This window comes from Gossypium hirsutum, chromosome D02 (assembly GCF_007990345.1).
Source record: "Gossypium hirsutum isolate 1008001.06 chromosome D02, Gossypium_hirsutum_v2.1, whole genome shotgun sequence".
Lineage (NCBI taxonomy): Eukaryota > Viridiplantae > Streptophyta > Magnoliopsida > Malvales > Malvaceae > Gossypium > Gossypium hirsutum.
The window spans coordinates 14,445,258-14,468,138 of NC_053438.1; the positions used below are offsets into that span (position 1 = coordinate 14,445,258).

The window sequence follows — 22,881 nt, forward strand, 5'->3', positions numbered from 1 at the left end:
ATTGTTAATTAACAATAATCATGCAGAAAAACTTTAACTAAGTAACAAAAACCCAAAGCCAAATTAAATTCGAGCAATTAGTCCACAAACCAAAAGACCAAAAAATTAATTTATTAACAAAACAAACCATGTTATGTGAGAAAATCAATCCGAGTTCCCAGACGCCGCCAAATCCTAATTCTGACAAATACCTGTAATGGTGAAATGAAAAGGGGTGAGCTATAAAGCGCAACGTGTAACTAAAAACAAATAGAAACACAAATAACATAATAAACATATCAAAACAACGCATAAAAGCTCATCAAATACAAATGGAAAAGTTTGTGCGTGAATTGTTATGACAATGCAATATTTTCTGAAAATATAATGCATATTTTTTAAAAATTTCCTACCCAACTCCATTACACACAAAAAAGAGTTCCCCAGAACTCGTTCATCCAAAAGCACACCAACAGCTAATTGCTGAAAATGCCATAAGAGTTGCAGTTAAAACTATCAGATCAAATATATGTGGTCAAGCCACTATATTACAGTCAAGCTCCTAGAACAGATATGTGTGGTTGTGCCATTATAAATGCAGTCTAGCTGCTAGAATAGAAATATGGTTAAACCATCGGATAGTACAGATCATTAAATTACCAGAACTTCCTCCTTACTATATTATCCCAACCATATGCAATGTGACATGGCATGCAAATAAAGAAACTGAATGAAAAGCATGTGAGACATGCAGTTGTACAATAACAAAAATCTGAAGGCATGGAATTCCATGCTTTGCAGAATAGATGAGTCACTAATTCAACAAAAGCCAATCAATTTCACCATAACGTCACATGCATGGTCTTATAGCATATTCAAAGATATACAAATTAACATAATCAAACATTATATGCTCATATACGAACAAAGCAAAATAGAACATGCCATCATAATTATCAATATACAAATCATGTATATTTATTTCACATACCTTTTTCCACATTGCTTATAGTATCATATTATCATATATTATGTTTTCAAGTCCCATTTATACAATATAGACCTTATGGGGTGGCTAAATACGCAACACAGATAAATACGACCCTAGGGGAAATTTCCTTAAAATGGGCTCACACGCTTGTGTGGCCCACATGACCCAACTGGCCTAGCCCGTGTGGCCCACACAACCTCACACACGTCTGTGTTGCCCAAACGACCTAACACATGCTCATGTGACCCACATAACCCAAATAACCCAGACTATGTGACACACACGGTCTGGCATACGGCAGAGTGACGTTGACAGTGAGTTTTTCGGCATCGCACCGTATACTATTGTTTAGGTTTTTTGTTACACACTCGATCGTTTCTCGATGCGAACCTAACCACGAGAATTTCAGAACCTATACCAACATTTAAACGATCAATATTAGTAACGAAATTCCAAATACTAACTCGACCATAATTGTTAACATTAAACCTTAACAAAACGAAAATTAGCCTTTTGGCATTCAATATCTTACTCAAACAAAAACTACAGCCACGCCAATAGATTCTAAGTCGCCAGAGGATTAGTTTCCTTGTGAACTTCACCTAGAAAACCCAAACGATTAATAATGAAGTTCATAACCTAAGAAAACAACACTTGTGTGCAAGGAAAACTAAACCTAAACAATGAAAACTACATTACTTATGCCAAGATTAATCATGAACAAATCCTTTCGAATATCCCATTTTCAATAGAAACAAGATCAACAGTGCAATAATGGCTGCAATTATGAACGAAACAAAAAAAGAAGGTAAAAAGAGGAAAATAGAGGAAAAAGGAAGAATTAATTAACAGGAAAAAGAAACAATTGAACGTCAAAGAAAGAGAGAGGAGAACGTGAAGAGAGATTTGGGGAGGCTTTTCTTAAACAAAATAAAAATAAAAAAATAAAGTTTCAGATTTTCTGTTAACTTATCAATTGACATGAGTTTAAATTTGACCCCAAACACTAACCACATGGGCGACACTAAGGGAGAAGCAAAAATATTCTTGTTTGCACATGTAAGGATTTGAACATAAAACCTTTAGGGTAAACTAAAGCCTTACCACAAAACCAATAGACTCATTCTATTATTAGTTGAGTGAAAATAATATTTAACTCTAATATCCAAAGCCAGGGGTTGGAATAAAAATAACAAAACTTCAAGGGAATGGTTTTGAACACAAGACCTTAGGCATATAAACAAAATACTTAGCCAGTGAACCAAATTAATAATTTAATACAATTTCACAACATTTAACTAAAAACAAGACGTCGTCACTCTCATGATTCACTAATCCAATTTCTACTAACTTGGTTTTTAGGATGTGACAAAACAACCCTGTTATAATCAATGTCTAATAGAAGAAGTATAGTCCTATACAGATTCCATTTATACTAACCTTGATCCTTCTTCCCCATAGATGCCCCTATTTTGCCTCTCTATTTTAATTTTTTAACAAGTGACAGGATACGAGTCACAAAACTCTAACAGAACTTCATCATGTAATCAAGTTTCATTATTTTGTAAAGGCTTAAGAGTTTAAAAAGCCCTCAAACTTTTTCAAAACAAAGCAATTAAGCCCCTGCTTTTTTTTGCACTCAATTAGGTACTTGAACTTTCAAAATGCTTTAAAAATGCCATCAAAGTTTTTCAAAAAAAAGCAATTAAGCCCCTTTTTTTTTGCACTCAATTGGGTACTTGAACTGCCAAAGTGCTTCAAAAAGCCCCTTTAACAGTTAATTTTAATAGTTGATCGTTAAAGTTAACCGTCCCTAATTTTTTTAGTTAAAGCCACCATGTGTCACAATCACGATGTGACATTTGAAAAAAGATGATAAAAATAAAAATAAATAAAAATAAAAATTATAAAAATATTAAATTTTAATTAAAATATAAAAATTACAAAAACCGTAAAAAAATTATAAAAATTTATAAAAATTGTAAAATAAAATAAAATTTATAGAAATATAGGAAAAAAATATAAAATTTTATAAAGTCGTAAGAAAATTATAAAAAAATGTAAAGAAATATAAAATTTGTAAAAAATTATAAAATTTATTGTACCAAAAGAAACATTTTATAATTTTTCTATAACTTTTATTGATTTTTTTTATTATCATTTTTCGCCACATGTCACGCTGTGTTAAAGCATGTGATGACGTTAATTAGAAAGAAAACTGGTTGTCGTTAACTTTAACAGTCAACGGTTAAAGTTAGTAGTTAAAAGGATTTTTTTTGATGAATTTTATAATTCATTTTATGATTTTTATAAATTTTACAAATTTTTTATAATTTCTATAATTTTTATAATTTTTATAATTTTTATATTTTTATTAAAATTTAATAATTTTTATAACTTTTATTGATTTTTATTTTTTATAAATTTTTTACCACATGTCACACCGTGATTGTGACATGAGGTGGCTTTAACTGAAAAAAAAATAGGGGTAGTTAACTTTAACGGTCAATTGCTAAAGTTAATGGTAAAAAGGCATTTTTGATGCATTTTGACAATTGAAGTACCCAATTGAGTGCACAAAAAAGGCAGGGGCGTAATTACTTTTTTTGAAAAAGTTTAAAGGTATTTTTTTATGCATTTTGAAAGTTCAAGTACCAAATTAAGTCCAAAAAAAGTAAGGGCTTAGTTGCTTTTTATGAAAAAGTTTGAAGACTTTTTATACCGTTAAGCCTTCTGTAAATTCAAAAAATCCATTATTTTGTAATTAAAAAAAGAAATGAATAAACTGAACACAAAATACATAGATAAATAATAACAAAGATGTAATTATCATATTATTTGAAAATTGTTTAGCAAATAGATTTCAAGTGGGGTTATGGGATTTTCTTCAACTCTAAGGAGGTAAGTGTTTTTTACCGTAATAAAATATTTAAAATTTTACATTAAATAGTATTTACACCTTTTATCTCTTATGTTTTCCAACATAGAAAAAAGAAAAGAAAAGAAAAGAAAATGTTTCAACTGTAAAAATGCCAGCTTGTACAACATAGATTAGTTACAGAAAAGTATAATTACAACCATAGTAATTTATTTATTCTTGATGTATTTAGACATCACAAAGTAATGGGATGAAAGTGTAATTGTTTTGAGTGGTAATTACACCGTCTTGTAATTACAAGAAATTATAGTTCTTTAGACTTGTTTGGCTTACAGAGTGTAATTACATTGTAATTCCCTATGTCTTATTTGGTGGTGCAAATTATAATCAGACAATTTTGTAATTTAAAATTTTAAAAAAAATATTAGTTACTATAAAATTATCAATAATACTTGAGAAAAAAATTAAAATTAAATCATTGTGTAGAATATTGTAGTCCAAGAAAGTAGTCAACAATACATTTACTAATAAAAATAATAAGAAAAATAAACAACATTTACAATTTTATCTAATTGCTCTAGCATTTCATATTTGTTGGGCTATTCCTTCTAAACATTTAACATATACTCATTTCATCATTTGTTAGTCTTTGTCTAATTTCTTTATAATTTGAATTTGTATAAGAATTAACATTATCATGATCTTCTTCTTTCATGTACTCTTTAAATTATGAATCATCTCAATTTCACCTATGAATGAAGTGGTGAAATATTCAACATACTAGCACGATCAAACCTTTTTTTAGACTATATTGAGATGGTGTTGTTAATACGAGGAATCTTTTTTTCTTGATATTGCAAATGTGTTCTCAACTACATTTAGAAGTTTTGAATGTCTCAAATTAAAGAGTTCATAATCTATTTTTGGTGCTTACAACTAGCTCCATTCTCTCAAATGATATTTTATCCTCATGATACAGTGTAAGAAAACTTTTTATATTTGCGTAACCAACACTTACTAAATAATATTTTCCTATAAAAATAACAGGTAACAATTTGAATAATTTATAAGAAAAATAAAATAAATAATGACAAGGTGATGATAATATTTTTGGATTACATATGCAATTTTTAATCTCTCCTAAACAACATTTCTTATCACTCTAGAATTTTTTGTAATTATTTTATTGTAATAGGTTTTATAAACTTAATTTCCAATTAACTTATATTAGACTATTGAATAGCAAACCAATTTTATAACCCTTTCGATTACTATTATTCCATGCAAATTAAGTGAAAAGTAATATTCAATAGTTTTTATAACACTATGCTAGGATGTTTAAATACATGTCCATGTAAAACTAATATAAAAATTAGAATATAGCCTTTATAAATTGAATTTGCTATTAGTAAAAATAAATGCACGACATATTTGGACTTGATGTGTCCAAATAGTAAAGTATTTTTTATTCAACAATAATATAAAATTATATTTTAAAAATAATCTATATCCTAAAAATTAAATAATTTATTATTATATAAAAATAATTTTTACAAATTTATATAAAAATTATTTTTTTAAACTTAAATCATATATTTGTGTTTTATAAGTCATAAAATAATTGGAAATTACTTGCAATCACCCGCGTAATTACCATAATTCTTAGCCTCCCCTTAAAGAATTGGAGAGTATAATTGGAGTTCAATTACACTCAATTTAATTGGACTCACCATTTATGATGGTTACTCAAATATGTCACATACGTATAACTATAAATAATTACATTCAAAAAATTCTAATTCTTTCGACGCAATTGGTTAAGTAATTAAAAAAAAAGAATAAACAATTTTTAGATGCACTTAATTCTCCAAATTCTTTACCCTCATATAAAAGTAGAGCAAAAAACCGAGGTAAACTAATTATACTCGATTATTCAAATATATAACTAAAAATAAATACATCTAAATCCAATAAATTGGTAACTTTTGTATTACATCAAATCTACTGGACTTAAGGACAAACTCCTATTTTTTAAAGCAATAATCTTAATCTAAAACATAGAATTTTTTAAAAACATTTTCTACTATATTATCTAATTTGTTGAAACTCGAAAGGTGTTTCCAATTCAATCAAGAAATTGAATCTGACTCAGGTCACGAGCTTGCACAATCTTCCAACCAGTTCCTATGTTGCACAATAATTAATGGTAGTAAGACAAAATCTTAGTCTTACACATATTCTTTAATTTACAATGTATTTCGCAAATTATAGTGAATCTTGCAGGGGAATTTGTACCACGGAGTAAAGTTAAATATTGTATTTTTCTATTTCTTTGTTCAATGATGGCTGAGGTCACATATTCTATGGCAACCCAAATTTTAAATTTTTTAGTACAATAAATTTCATAACAGCTAATAAATATATAAATAATATAATAATTAGTATCGTCTTTTTGCATTTCGCACTAAAGTCATTATTTGTTTATTTAGATTATAGAATAAATATTTAAAGAGTAAAATATGTTCCAAGTAAGATTTTCATAACCAGATTGGTGGTCAAACCAATTAGATATTGGTTGTACAATTCAATTAAAAAATTACTAAAAAAATAATAAAAAAGCAGTTCAATCGGGTTTTAGCCTGGTTCAAGTAATCTATATCGATTTGTCGGTCAATCAGTTTGATGCCTCTCTCTTGACCGATACCCAGATAGTCCAATCCGGTTCAAACAATCATGACTTTAAGTCTCTATACACTTTGTATATTTAGAATTTAGTCCTCTTATTTTTATTTTCAAGAATTTTATCCCTCTATTTTTTGGATTTAAAAATCTACTTTCAAATTATATATTACTACATAACATTTTGATTGAAAAGTTAACGATATTAACTATTTGAACTAACTAATAAATTATAAATATATATAGAACAAATTATATTAGAAATTAAAGTATAATGATTAAATCTCAAATTTAAACATATTAGAGGAACCAAAACTGAGAGTTAACCATTTTTATAAAATGTGAAAAAGTAAAAAGAAAATAATGAGTGTATGACATGTGTCATCCTTTGATATATAAGTATATAGATATGATACTACTTGTTTAATTATTATTTAATACTTTTATTATTTTCAAATTTAAAATTTTAATGCATTTTTGTTACATTTATATTATTAACATAAAAAAATATAAAACAGGATACATATTTATCTCACCATTTCGCTTTCTATATTTTTTTTTTTGAATTATCAAATTATACTATGCTAGAAATAGCAGAAATATCTCCAACATAGTTATGCTTCAACTTGGGTCGAATATCGAGATTTTCTTTTAAGATTTGGTTTTTCTTTTTCTGTCTTCATCTTTTCCTTTATTTGTTTATTCCATCATAGTGTGAAAAGCATAAGAAAGAAATTTCGTAATTGGAATTATAAATCCCATGTGATGTGGACTCATTTAATTTTGGTTCAAATATTTTCGTTTTCTTGATTTCAGAATGGTTTAAATATATAAAATTTAGTTTTTTTTTACCTCTAATTGTGTGTCAATTGCTAATTTAACATTTTTAATAGTTCGGTAAAAAAGGTTACATCATGTATTATAGTTTGAAAAATATTAATCTAATAATTCGTGATAATCTATTGATGTAAAATAAATAATGGAAATTTTCAAATATATAAAATCCTGAATGAAATAATTTATTCACTGAAAATATATCAAGATGATTGAGAAATACATAGAAATGTTAATGGAAGAAAAGTTATAAGAATGATAAAAATGTGAAATTAGTGAAACAGATCATATGTACAAATATATTGTGTTACTTTAAAATATTGGATAACAGGCATGAATAGTTGTTTTTTCTTATTATAGCTTCAATCATTTACAATACTAAAACCAACCAGAAATCCTATCAATTGCATGACCATTAACCTTAGGACTCTAGATCAACCATTCACCCATAATCAAAACACAATCCCTAAAGATTGCATTTTCTTATATAAGCATAAGCTCTAAATATTTCATATGGTCACAATATGTACAAACTTAACCATTTGAAACATTTAGCTAAGTGTCCCTATGTATATGTGACCGCCTCCCAACGTACTAACATCCAGAGTGTGAATACTACAATAAAATATAGAAAGACAAGGCGCTATCCACAAATATACGGGTCGACTTCTAATATAGTGTTACAATGAAATAGGTGAGTACTCCAAGGATCATATCCAATGGAGGCGAAGGCTAGATCAATTTTAACCTACACGCTAAAAGATCTAATTAATACTTTAATAAAGTTGTAGTACAAAAACGTAAATAAGAGATTTTTGGGATTTTTATATTACTTAATAATAATAAAATAACATAAAAGAAAACTAAATTTCAAGAGATAGAAAACATAGAAGGAATCAAATCTGATGATGAGTGATTAGCTTGCTTCGGCAATCTCAATCAACTGTCGTTTCGGGTTCCTCGTCAACCAACTAGTCGCTACCCTAGCAGGATCTTCCAATCTTCCACTAACATAACGAGTCAACAAGGACTACTTATCTTCTGACCTTATAGTCCAAACTGGTTTGGGGTGAAGGTGTTCACGGATGGGCAATACTAATTTTGGGTTAATTCCCACCTTGATGACTTCCCAAGATTATCAGGCCTAGGATTTATTTCACACTCTTCCTTTCCTAAATAGCTTATCTATTGAGTAACCCTACAAAATAGTTAATAGATCATGCCTCCATTCGCTAATCCCCCTTACAAAGATTAGTTCCTCATGGTTTTCATAAACAACATGGAATAGATGGAAGAATAAAATATGGTGAATGAATTGAAGTGTAGAGTTTAAGAAAAACTTGATTTATATAAATAATAACACGAATCCCCAGAAGTTTATCATCTTTACAAATCAAATCTCTTGAAGGAAAATAACGAACAAATAAACTAAAATTTTAGAAAACCTTTATGAAAGAAAGAAAAAGAAACTAAATCTAGAAAGAATCTAGACTAATGGAATGGTGTTTATAACATGTGCCAAAGGAGCCTATTTATAGCCTTCAGGTGGCTATTCTCGAGCTTTAAGTTTGATTGTGCAGACCAAAACGCCACAACTTTGTGTTTACTTTTCTTCCTAGAGTTGATGTCGCGACACACCAGGACTTGTGTCGCGACATAGAAGTCAGTGTGCTCCTTGGGGATGTCTTCAAGGGTATGTCGTGCCATCCTCTGTCTATGTCGCGACATTGAAGGCAGTTTCATACTTTCTCTATTTTTCTCTTTATGTTGCAACATCGGGCCTCCCGAGTTGTGACATACTGTCTAATATCAATCTAAAATGCCTTCTAATAGTCTCCTGCAACTCACAAAGTACGTTAACTCTCCCTTAGAGCTCATTCAACCTTTAAGGTTAATGAAAGACTCAATTCACACATTTTATTAGATATAAGTAAAACAAAAGAAACTTAACTAAAATATAATGAAAATGCTTGTATTTAGGCTCCTTAAGTGTGAAAACTAGTTTAATCTACTACACCGAATTAAGACAAATCAAACTCCCCTACACTTAAGTTATTGTGTGTAGCATCTCGATTTTGGGCCTAGTCGGAACAGTGGTTTTGGGACCACAAATCCGATGAGGAAAAATTTAATTTTCTTATATTTTTATGGTCTACGATTTCACAAAATGATTTCATGAAAATTTTGACGTTTGGGCACTCAATTTAGTCAAAAGGACTAAATTGTAAAAAGTACAAAAGTTGAGTTCTACATGTTAGAGGTGTCCAATTGTTATGAAATTTTAAATTGGAGGTCCTTATATGGTAATTAGACCATTGGTTAAGTTGGTAGACAAAACGGACATGGTTAGGCATGTTTCCAAAGTTTTTCATTAAGGGCATTTTGGTCATTTAGTTATTAAAATGAATTAAAAACAAAATTAAAAGCCAATTTTTGTCCATCTTCAACCCCATGGCCGAATTTCACAAGGGGAAACCATGGCTGGGGTTTTTCAAGCTTTCAAGCTCGATTGTAGGTTTGTTCTAGCCCCGTTTTTAATGTTCTTTACGTTTTTAGAATCCCGGTAGCTTAATTTAGCTTATTCTAGCAATAATTTAACCTAGGGTTCATATTTGGAAAAATACCCATAGGTGAAATATGTTTATTTTGATGTTTTATGGTAGAATATGAAGCTAGAAATTATGTTAAACAACTTTTGCTAGTCGATTTTAAGTGAAAACGAGTAAAACAACATAATCGGTAAAAATACCTAATGTTCATAAGTGTTAGAGTGAGAATTTGATGTTGCTATAGAAGGGAAAAATGTTCAGCATGTCATAAAACATAAGAATAAGGGATGAGTTTAATTTCTGAGCTTTGGGACAAAAGTGTAAATATGCAAAAGTTTAGGGGCAAAAATGTAATTTTGTCAAAGTTCGAGTTAAGGACTGTTTTGATGAATGTGATTATTAAATAAGCTAAATTTTCTATTATAGATCAAGAAGAACAAAATTTGAAGTTAGACCGGGGAAAGAAAAAGGTTGAGGACTAAAGTGCTAGATTTGATCATATTTTATACCGAGGTAAGTTTACGGTAAATAAATACAATATTTCAATAATATTTTTATTTTCCAAAAATTATGCATTTATTTTATGAATTTATTTAATGTTGACTCAAGTATGAGATGACAGAGAATCGGTGTTAAAAAGCCCCGTTGAAATATGAGGAATGTATTGGATACAAATGTCATGACATTTGGGTAAAGAGATCCCATGTAAGACCATGTCTGGGACATGGCATTGGCATCATTGAGATTATGAGAGGTCTCATGTAAGACCATGTTTGGGACATGGCGTTGGCACCGAGATGAGAGGTCCCATGTAAGACCATGTCTAGGACATGGCATTGGCACCAAGATGAAAGGTCCCCTGTAAGACCATGTCTGGGACATGGCATGGGCACCTATATGAGAACTCCTATGTAAGACCATATCTGGGATATGACATTGGCAGTACAAGAAACATCCCATGTAAGACTATGTCTGGGACATAGCTTTGGCATGTTATATTCAGACAGGAGACCTGAGTATCCTTAGTATTCCAAGTGATTCAACGGGCTAGTAAATAGACGATGTTACATGAAAGTTCAGGTAAAAGCCTAATAGACAAGTTCAGGTGAGTTAATAAGATTAAGAGTATCTCAGTTATCAGTTGAGAAAAGAAGTTTCAGCAACGAAGGAGTAAGTTAAGCAAGCAAGTAAGTAAACGAGTAAGAGAGTAAGTAAAGAAGAAAGTAAAAATCTTAATGCTTAATAAAAATTTATGAATATAATTTTTTATGATAAATGTTGTTATTTATTTCCTTGTAAACTTACTAAGCTTTATGCTTATATCTTTTATTTCTTTTTCTTTCATATAGTATTATCAAGCATAGTCAGGATCTTGAAGACGTCGGAGAGCGTTCACATTATCAACCACCACAACTCGGTATTTTAAGACAATAAATGTTTTGAGCTATGACATGTATAGGGACTTGGTCATTTCGATTGTATATTCTTAAGATATGACCAAAAGATGATATGTAAATATTTGATGATGAATAGTTATTAAAATGGCTAAATATGAAGGTGTTTGTTGTTATAAATGTCTAGGTGATAAATTATGCATAGAAATCATGAAAAAGTAAAAATTGGCAGTGAATCAGTTTTGAGACAGCAGTAGTGACGTGATTTTGAAAAATCACCAAGGATAGTAGAAAATGAATTAGAGGGTGGATGAGATATAGAAATAAATCTTATTGAGTCTATTTTCATAGAAAAATAACAGTGTAGACAAAAAAATTATGTATTCTGAGATATTTGTATTTTAGTTAGACAAGGTCAAAGTGGTTTTCGGAATCCCCTGTTTTGAATTTGGAAAATCATTAAAATTTTAAAAAAAAATTATGAATTGTAATTTATATGTATATATTCCTTATTGAGCCTATTTTCTGTAGAAATAAGTGAGAACACTATATGAAGTCTGTACAATAAGATAATTGAATTTTAGTGACGAGAGGTTAGGACAGTTGATCAGTGAAACAAGGAGATTTTAACTAATAAACTGTACTAATTTGCTAAACCTAAAATTATAAAAAATTTATGGTAAAAATATATATGAGTCTAGTTTCAGGAAAAATTTACGGATCTAAATTTTGAGTTTCGTAGCTCGAATTATAATTGATTTAGTGACTGTTGCGCAGGTGGACAGCCATATTATGAACAGTGAAATAACTTTTAAAAGTAAATTTTTATGCCCCGAACTTTTAAGTTAAGTCAAGTAATGCCTCATGCTCGACTCCGGCAACGGTCTCGAGTAAGGGTTGTTACATTGTGTGTCCTTAAGTAACATAAATAAAAATAATAAAATGATGACCCTTGAGCAAACATGATACAAGTATTGACTTCAGAGCATATGACTTAGGCATTTCATACTTACAAACAATCTTAACATGATGAGTAGTTGACTTACCACTTTTGACCACAAACATCTAAGTTCAGTATTTTACAAAGTATACAAGTATTAAGGGACTCACCTGTAGGAATCCATCAACAGATCATACAAGTACTTTGATTATCTGAGCATAATATAAATAATCATTTATGCATATGTTTAGTACGATGTCCATTCATGTATAAGAATATTTTAGGTCACATAGGACCTTTCGGCTTGTAACGTTCTGAGGCTTAGGACAAGTATGAAATTAAAAAAAAAGTAAGCATAAAAAATGGTTACAAACACGAAAATAGTTTGGCACATCATATTGGTCCCTATTCTTCTCCCTTAGTGACCTTTACTTGCTCACTACCTTATTTCTCATTCTCTCACCTTCATTATCTCTCCACATAGGAAATCATAGCATGACATAGTAGTTATAGCTAGCCTACGAGTTTCTATGCACTTATGAACAAGTTTTTCTATTTTTGTAAATTTATGACTTTTCTCTTTTTTTTTTAATTTTTTCTCACTCAATAATGCTTTTTAGCTTTTCAAGTACTTATCCTACTCGTATTGATTTTCTTTTTGCATTTTTCTCTTGTTTTTCACTTTCAAGCTAACATATAGTTCCCATATCACACTAATATTTCCTTTTTCACTCTATTTTTACAAAATCCACCGTAATGTATCTATTTAACCCTAAATATGTATGACTAGACGTCTATAATCGTGCAGTGTAGGACCAAAGAAAAAAGGCAAATACAAATTAACGTTTTCAAGCTCAAGGCTTGTAATGGGGTTTATCAAGAAGTGTCAATAGGCTCAAAAATTGTTATTAAAGGTGAAATATAAATAGGAAAGCTTTTTGGCTCTGGATGTGTTCCAAACAATGCCTTAGGTCATCCCTAAATATCTTAACATGCACAAATTTAATCAACCAAACAAATACAAATTCAACCATTTATCATTCGTACTAGTATGCTCATTTCCTTGTATTTTCTATATCTCTTGGTACAGTTGATTACTTAATGCCTATTTATAGTGTAACATATAGAACTTAGTATCTAATAATAAAAAATTTAAAATCACCTATCATCATACCAAATTTATTCATAAACACAAGCAACCTATGTACATGCTCCTAACCAATCACTTATGTTTCTACAAGCTCAAGCACTCAAAAGACAAGAAAAATTTAAAAATGAATTTCCTATGTCACCTCCCCACACTTTAGTTGACACGTTGTCCCCAATGTGTAGCCCATAAAAAGACAAGGAAAGAAGTTACCTAATTGATCGTGATCGTTCTAGCTTTTATTGATGGGTACTTACTCATTTGTTATTTTTGTTTCGTCTGTAGAAGATCAAATTGCTTGAATAAATCATCACCGAGTAATTTCCTTGGGGGATTCATGGTTTTATCCATCCGTTCAATAAGTACTCTAGCCCTTTTATATAATTCTGTAATTAGATTAGGGAAAAATATTCTCTTTCCTAAATTCCTCGTACAATCAACCATTTTCTTATATATCCATATTGCAATACATATTTGTTATTTTTGAAGGTTACCATAAGTTATGATCACTTGGACTAATCTCAGAAAACTCTGTTATAGGCCATATTCTTGAACATATGAATTTCATCAACATATTAGCTTTTGGTGTCATTAGCTCCTGATTTAATGTTTCAGGTATTACTATCCCTGTTCGATATGTCCACATCTCTTTCCCTTTTGTTAGGAATCTCAATATTTCCTCTGTATCAATGTTTCTAAATTCCTTCAAATCTATTTTATAGAGATAATCGCGATAACTATAACACCTCTAACCCGTACCCGTCGCCGAAATAGGGCTATGGAGCATTACTGTAAAAACATATCATCAAAACATTTATTTCAAAACACTTCATGAATCATATCTTATTCCACTCAAACACATTAATATCATCCCTAATTCGAGCCCTCGAGGCCTTAGACACACTTTAGAAATGATTCGGGACTAAATTGAAAACATTTCAAATTTCATGGGAAAAGATAGAAAAATTCACACTGCAGGGGTCACACGGTCGTGTGACTCACACGGTTGAGACACACGCCCGTGTCTTAGATCGTGTGGAAATTCAAAGTAGGGACACACAGCCGTGTCCCAGCCCGTGTCCGTGCCCGTGTAACTCTTTGACTTGGGTCACACGGCCAAGCCACACGCCCGTGTGCCAGGCTGTGTAATAATTTATTGTATTTAGGTTTGTAATAATTTATTTTATGAATTGTGGCATGGGTATTTTTACGGAGATATTTTGATATTTGCATGCATTGTGACCAAAACTAGATAAATTAAATAACTGAATAACAAACTAATAATTAATCTTTTAAACTTAAGAATGATAGTTTTTATTAATAAATTATAAACTATTGACTTTCCATTGCAAAACTGGTTTTCGAAACTCTGAATGACAAATTAATGTTAAATATGTTTCCAAAATTAATAAAAGCTTTTGTTTAATTGGATCTTAGTTAAATTCAACATAAATTAATAATTTTATAAATTCAAGTAAGCCCATTTTGTTATTCCATAAAATAAGCCATTACTTTAAGAAAATAAAAATTTTCGAAAGCCTAATTTTTTTCCTAGGTAATTTTGATAGCTAATGTGACCTTCAAAATCCTAACATAACTTTTGGCCTGAGTTGAGGAGATTACATAAACTACCATAAATATGTGGATAAACCACTAGAATTGCAGATAGACTGCCAGAAATATGTGGATGAAACACCGAAATTGCAGATAAATTGTCAGAAATTCCTCCTTACATATCATCCCAATCCCCATACAATGCATTATGGCATAACAAAATCATAATCAATACAATAGGCATGCTTCAACATGAAATCAGTTTTAATAGACACAATGGACATGCTTTTCATCATGCGCTCAGTAAAATGGTAACAGTAAACATGTGATCAGAATATCGGCAACAATATTCTGCCATAATATCATAAAACATACAAATCAGAACAAAAAATATAATAACAATATACACAATTTCAGTCAACACAGAAGCCATAGTCAGAGACACTTACATTCAGCCAACCCTTACATTCAGCCAACCCTAGTAAAGGGCTTAAATCTCATTCGGCTAATCACCAAAGGCACTCATGCATTCGATTAGTCACAATTAAGCCATAGATCATATGGATACTACTAAACGCAAATAAAACACTTATGGACAATACTTATGGAAATTTATTTGGTTAGAACTCACACCTTAATTTGTACATCCCAAACAACACTATATCTAATTTGGAACACTCCTTTGCTACATATGTAGTCAGATCTCGTCCAGATCTGAACTTTGAATGAACAAATCACAGAAAACACACCATATTAGATTTGATTATGCTAGATCTGGAAAAGATCTATAATTATGATTACTAACCAAAAGAAGATTACTTACCTTTATCTCCGATTTACAAATCTAACCCAACAACACTTTGACAGGTCAGATTTGATCAGATGTGTCCAGATCTATACATTAAACAAAGAATCATATGCATATTAGGATTGGTATCGTTGGATCAGGGAAGGAAAAAAAATGAGATCTAATAACATAAAACACTTACACTTCACCGAAAATCAGATCAAGAACGAACAATTAGTGGAGATCTAGATGGTTAAAGGAGATTCGGCTATAGGAGAATAAAAATGGAAAGAAAAAGAGAAGATGAGAAAAATTGGTGGCGACACGGCAACAACGCGATAGTAGCGAAAAAAGAGGCGATGGCAAGCGGCGGCAAGGAAGGTGGCAAAAGAAAGGAGGGAGGCAATGGTGTTAAGGGGTGCAGCGATGGCGAAAAAGGAAGGAAAAGGTGTGGCGGCGATGATGGTGCAAAGGAGAATAGGTGCGGCGACAGCAGCGGTGCAAGGGAGGAGAGTGGTGGCACAAATAATAGAAGAAAGAAGAGAAAAGAAAGATAAAAGGAGGCTAAGAGGAGAAATGTGGCACAAGGAAGAAGAGAAAAGAAAAAGTTGAGAGGAAAATACAAGAGAGAAAAAATGTATTAGGGTTGAAAGGAGGCAATGTGAAAGCAAAAGGATAAAAAGAGGTTTAAATATTAGGGTTTTTAAACCCTAAGGGCATCAATTAGGGTTAAAAACAAAATAGTGCCGAAAATAATAATAATAAAAAAGACCATACAAAAGTGGGGACTCAAACTTGGACTTCAAAGACAATTTCACTAACATTTAATCATTAAACTAATAACTCATTTTATTTCTAAATACACACTACAAACAAATATAAATCGGGGTGTGACACAAAAAAGTATCATGATAAAATTTAAGGTTTAAAATTTTATTAACTTCAAAGAAAGTTAAATTTTATGATGTCTTTTTAATTTATTTTAGAGAATTTAGAAATATGATTAGCGAATTACATAATTTCTTAACTTCTTTTGGATTGAAAAGTTAAAATTCATAATCCTATTTTAAGCCCAAATATTATAGCTCAAAAGAGATTAAAAAAAAAAAGAAAACATAAAATTACCAAAGAAAAATGAAGAACGCAATTTTTTAATAAATTAAAACGTTTCATAAAAGGAAATTTTCACTTAAATTGTTGCTATGCATCACAAATTATTGCTTTTGATAGATTTTATGAAACATCACCTTTCTAAAGATACTACACGCGTTTTCCTTTTATTATAACTTACCTGAGATAAAAAAGAATCTTTTATGCAATTACCAGAAGTTACTTTTTAATTTAGACAGATTAAAATTTGGTATGTATATTTTAAACAAATATAATTTTGGGATAAACCAGAATTAAGCAATGAACAAGAATAAATAGAGAAAATTAGATACAAATATTTATGTGAAAAAATTCTTCTAAAGAGAAAAAACAATCATGGCAAAAAAAAATCACTAAAACGGCAAATAACCGAAAGAGGAGTACAAGATAGAGAAACAAAAAAAAAAGCTGAACCCAAAATACAAAGTTCTCCCGAAATTTCCACAAAACTCTCTTAATTGTGTTGTTGAATCAATCTCTCTGCGGTTGCTAAAAGCCCTACTTATAGGCTCAAATTCATGTGAATACATGACTAAATTATCTCTAAAATAATAAGAGTTAAACTAGGAAAGATAACAGAGTTTAACAAGGAGAAAAAACACATTTTAGTAGGAAACACGCTGCCACGTCGTCGGGATTTCGACTACAACATCAATTTTGTTTTATTCAAGATATGGGTCACACTCCACAAATAAAAATAATTCAATTATATACTACATAATCATCCTGTGCACAACTCCTTCAACCAAGATATACCTGAAAGTCAATACCAAAACACATTATCGTTCTTGCTTCAATTCTTTCCTCAACTTCTTAGCACAAAGTCAACATTGATCTTAATTGAATTTTCTTAGACGTCGTACAGTATGTAAAGCCCAAAATCTGCCCGGGCCAAAAAAAAAATATACAAATGACCCAAAATTTAAACCCAAACAAATCAAAACCCTAAAGCCCGATAGGCCCAAGTCTCTAAAAATTTTTTGGAAAGCCAGAAACCCTAGGGTTTCTGGCGCCGTTGCCCCATGTGCGCGACCACGCAGCCCCCACTTCCTCCTCTGCCCAAAACCTGGCACTGCCCATACCGTTTGCACCCCATGCCTCTGTCACCTCCATCGTGCCCATCCCATGCAAAGAGACAAAGCAGAAACAATAAGAAATTAGATGAAAGTGGGTTATAAAAACCCGAATCAAAATTGTATGAGGAGGGTTTTTTTTTTCTTTTCTATTTTCGTTTTAACATTCGTTCAAATGTTCAAAAGAAATCAATAACCAAGATAGAATGAAACACATGTACAAGCCGTGATTTTAACACTGAAATCAGAAGTTCAAAGTTGTCAAAAAAAAATCAAAAACTACAAAGTATAAGGTAATCTTTTTCTTTATTTTTTTTTTCGTTTTCTAAACCTATTTTCCATACATAAATATTAATATATATATAAAAAATACAAGAAATAAAAATAAAAAAAATAAATTTTTTACCTTTTCCGGCCACCGCGTGCGGTGGCCGGCGCCGGCGCCGGCGAGCCTCCGGTGGCCGTCCGGTGACCCCCCTGGCCGGATTTTCCTTCCCCCCCTCTCTCTCCCTTCTCTCTTCCCTCTCTCTTCCTTTTTTTCCTTTCCCTCTCCCCAAATGATTTTTTTTGGGTTATTTTAGGCCTTATATAGCCCTCCAAAACGACGTCGTTTTGGGGGCTACACTTAAGCCTCAAAACGACGTCGTTTTGACCATGCCCGACCCATCCGACCCGACCCGCTAGAGGATCCGCGTGTTTTCGTTTGAATGGGATATTTATGCGCGCAGTCCTTCCGATTTTTCAGGGTTTTGCAATTAAGTCATTTTTCTTGTTTCCAATTTGGCCCTATAATTTCTCGCGCTTTTCGATTTAGTCCCCGCTAATGTGCTGCGTTTTAATGGAATGGAATAATTGTTGTTTCGGTCCCTCTATGTTTTGTGCGCGCTCAAATAAGCCCATTTCTCTTTATTTCCTTTCACATTTGCCCCACAACTTTGTTTTTAATTCAATTTTAGTCCTTTTTTTTCGTTTATTCTTATATCTTTATTAAATATCCTTGTTATTTTTATATTATTAGTATTATTAGTATTACTATTATTATTATTATGTATTAGTATATATTTTTATTATGTACGCGTATATATATATATATATTCATATTTAATATTTTTATTTCATTTTTATTCTAATATTTTATTATAATTTATATATATACATGTACATATTCTTTATTTATTTTAAGTACATATTTTTTATATTTCACATTTTCTACAGGCATATATATACTTATATATTTACATATTTTAATTCATATACTTATAAATGTATGTACATACTTACGTTATTTTATTTTTATAATATACATATTTATATTTTTTTGTCTTTATGAAATATATATACATACATGCGCATGTTATTTATATATATGTAATTATGTTTTCATATTTTATAATTCTTATACATACACATATATATATACGTATAGACATACATATTTTCATTATATATATATACCTACATAGTTTTTTTTTTTGTATTTTAAATCTTTTAAAATTCATACATACATTTTTAAAACTTTTATAATTTTATTCATTTCTTTATTATTATTATTGTTTTACTTTATGTTTATTTATTTATTTATGTGTCCATTATTATTATTTTTTTAAAAATGTTTTAGTTTTTTTTATTTTGTTTATTTACTTGTTATTGTATATAATTGATTTTTTATATATTTATTTTTGTTATCTTCGCTCGTATTATTTTTACTCGCATTATCGTAATTGTTATTCCGTCACATCAATTTTCACCCGAATTCGTAAAAAAGGAAAATTTTGGAAATAAAAGCAATACTCGACACTTGGGATCTTCGAGAGAATTGGGCCCTAACGTGCTGGGTTCTAATTTTCTGTTGAATCTAAATACTCGAGAATGCTCTTTAATAAAAAACATAAATAAAAACTCATTATCGGGATTTCAATATGTTGTGTCCTAACGCATTGGATATGACACTTGGTTTTCTCGATATGAGGATTTTTCGAAAGTAAAGGCAATATTCCGTATTTAGAAAATTCGAGAAAATCGTGCCCTAACTTACTGAGCTTCGATTTTTCTCGTTGATTCTAAGTAATCGAATATCCTTTTAGAATTAAAATAAATGAGGTTTAAATAAAAAAACGAAGGGCAAGCTTACTCTCAAAAATACGAGGTGTCGTGTCCTAACTTACTGGATGTAATATCTTGTTACTTCGAGATAAGGAGGCATTTTCCATTTTGATTTATTTGAGTATTTTTAAAATAACACAATATAAGGAGGGATCATATTTTTAAAATTCTTTTCGAGTTTTTAATTTTCGATACTAAGACACTGATTAATCAACTAGGTACCAATTTTGGGCGTATCGAGGGTGCTAATCCTTCCTCGTGCGTAACCGACTCCCGAACCCATTTTTTTGAATTTCGTAGACAAAAATCGTTGTTTTAATAAAATCTAAATCGTTTATTAAAAACAACCGTTTTACGAGGTGACCCGATCACACCTCATCAAAAAGATTGGTGGCGACTCCCATTTTTCGTTTTATTTTCAAAATCCAAGTCGACCCCGTTTTCATCAAAAAAAATGGTGTCAACAGCTTGGCGACTCCACTGGGGACAATAAGAGAGTCAAGCCACGTGTTGATTATTTCTTGTCTTTTTGTCGAAAGTTGAAAATTCGATTTAAATTTACGATCCTCTCATTGCATCTATTTTGTTTTGAGTTATATTTTTTATCGTGTTCTGTATTTTATTTTATACCTCCGCACATTGCATTGCATGACCGCTGGTCATACCCTTTTAAGTGGGAGTGAGAAACTACGCCTTCGTGAGGTTTTCACCTCCGCATGGGCTAGGGGATCGCTTCCGGAATACATCTGTACTTATGTCTTCGTGAGGTTTTCACCTCCGCATGGCCATAGGGAAATGTATTCCCCTGAACTGAACTCGGTCCATATGAGCCTATAATGGGTGAGGATCGAGGAATATGCTGGTTCAGGTACCCTTACTTTAGAACCAAACCTCATGTAGTGAACCTTAGGAACCCACCCTAGGTAGAACCACTTCGAACCCCTAGTATTCACCCAAATAGGTGTTCTATTTATTCTTGCTTGCTTTTGCTTTGTACTAACATGTTTTCTTTTTGTTATGATTGCATTGCATTTTCATCATAAAAAGAGGTGTTGATTCACGTTCGGTTGTTAAATAGAGAGCTTGTCATAAGGAAATGAGTTTCTTGATAAAGTGGATAATAATACGGTTGTCCGAATATGGTCCAAGAAAACATGATAAGAGAAGGATGGTAATTTAATGGAGGACTACACAACCATTGCTCCGTTGCCTGAGAATTCAAGATGACAAAGATTATTTGAGAGCTGCTGAACTTTCTTAAAAGAGAAGCCAACGAGGATCACGAGATTGAGTGAGCAACGAGTCACGGCCCGAATCAAGTAAAATGGAGATAGAAGCGACGTCCCTTTTGAAGAATTCATGAGACTTACCTTAACGCTCGATTGAAGAAGAGGATCGAAGGACTCCGCCTACGAGGGCAAAACTGTATATATCCATTTTATGTAAAGAGATTTGTTTTCTAGTAAAGTTGTTCTAATAGAATTGAATCAAGAATCAGCGTCTCTTTTTGCATTCATGCATCTGCATTACATTTTATTGCATGCATTTTTTTCATTCATTAACATTACATTTCATTGCATACAATAAATTTCCTAAAATCCAAAAGTGCATTGAGTTCAGAACTCTAGTACAGAGACAGATAGATGATGAAGATTTGGAATTCTCTGAAGATATCGATGGTATGGAAAGGAAAGGTGTTTGTGCCTTTGAAGAAGAACTAAAAAACGAAAAAACCTATCATTTTCTAAATCCCTAGAGGTGTTCTAAACAACTGGACTGTGGAGGAGATTTTTGTAATTTTTAGGACCATTTCAGAGTAATATTCAGAACACTCTTATTGCTCTAAGCCTGGGAGCAATAGAAAATCCTTTTGTGAAAAAGGCACATGTCCATTATTCTTTATTTCAACGAAATGCATCTTTGTGTCTTGTTTTGGCAAACATCCTTTTGTTCCTTCCATTTCATTCATGCTCATACTACACAGATAATTATCCTTGGATTCATTTGTTCGTTGAGTCTTCTTTCGTTCCTATAACAGGTCTCTAGATATCAATGATATGAGCGACACTGCTATTGACTCAGAATCTCCTTTTGAGCAAGATATGTGTCCAGAGGTACCTCAAAACTTTGAAGACGATCGAGACTGTAGCTTATCTCCTGATTGTTAAGGATGGTAGAACAAGTCGAGAAACAGATCTTGCTTTACAAAGAATCAGTGAAAATTGTGAGCTTAAGAGAAGAGAAAAAGTTGATTATCAGAGCCTGTATCACCGCGGAGACAAAGCGAGATGTCATTCAATGATGTTTTCACATGACCATACCAAGATATGCCTGAGCTACTAAGACGTGCGGACACTGTTGAGGCTAAAAAAATGTGTTTGAGGAACACATGCATTGATATTGTAATGGCCAAGTGAATCATGAAATATGGGTACTGCTGGTCCACAATGGAAGGGGATTGCATCAGTTATACCAAGAAACGCCACAAGGGCCAAATTTACAGAGACAAGATTTATGTGCTTCATTTATCTCTTCATGTTATGACTTTTCCATCGACTTTCTCTATGAGGGGCATGGATGTCATTGGGCCGACCTCACCAAAAGCTTTTGGCGGTTATCGATTCATCTTTGTGTTCGTCGATTACTTTATCAAATGGGTAGAGGTTGTTTCATATGCCAATATCATAAAGTCGACACTCGACAAATTTCTTGAAGAATCATATGTGAATGAGGAATGCCAAAAAGGATCATATTAGACAATGCATTGAATTTGAACAACCGCACGACATCAGAAGTTTGCAGTCTGTTCAAGATTAACACTATA

General features: G+C 31.3%; 1 long non-coding RNA gene across 1 annotated transcript; it reads right to left on the reverse strand.

The window, feature by feature from the left end:
• Positions 1-8,734: 8,734 nt before the first annotated feature.
• Positions 8,735-16,387, reverse strand: LOC107943878 (uncharacterized). The gene is made up of 4 exons (XR_001696096.2): positions 15,935-16,387; positions 15,769-15,839; positions 15,579-15,659; positions 8,735-9,198 (listed from the first exon to the last, which is right to left on the reverse strand). It is a non-coding gene; the product is annotated as an uncharacterized lncRNA (long non-coding RNA).
• Positions 16,388-22,881: the final 6,494 nt, after the last annotated feature.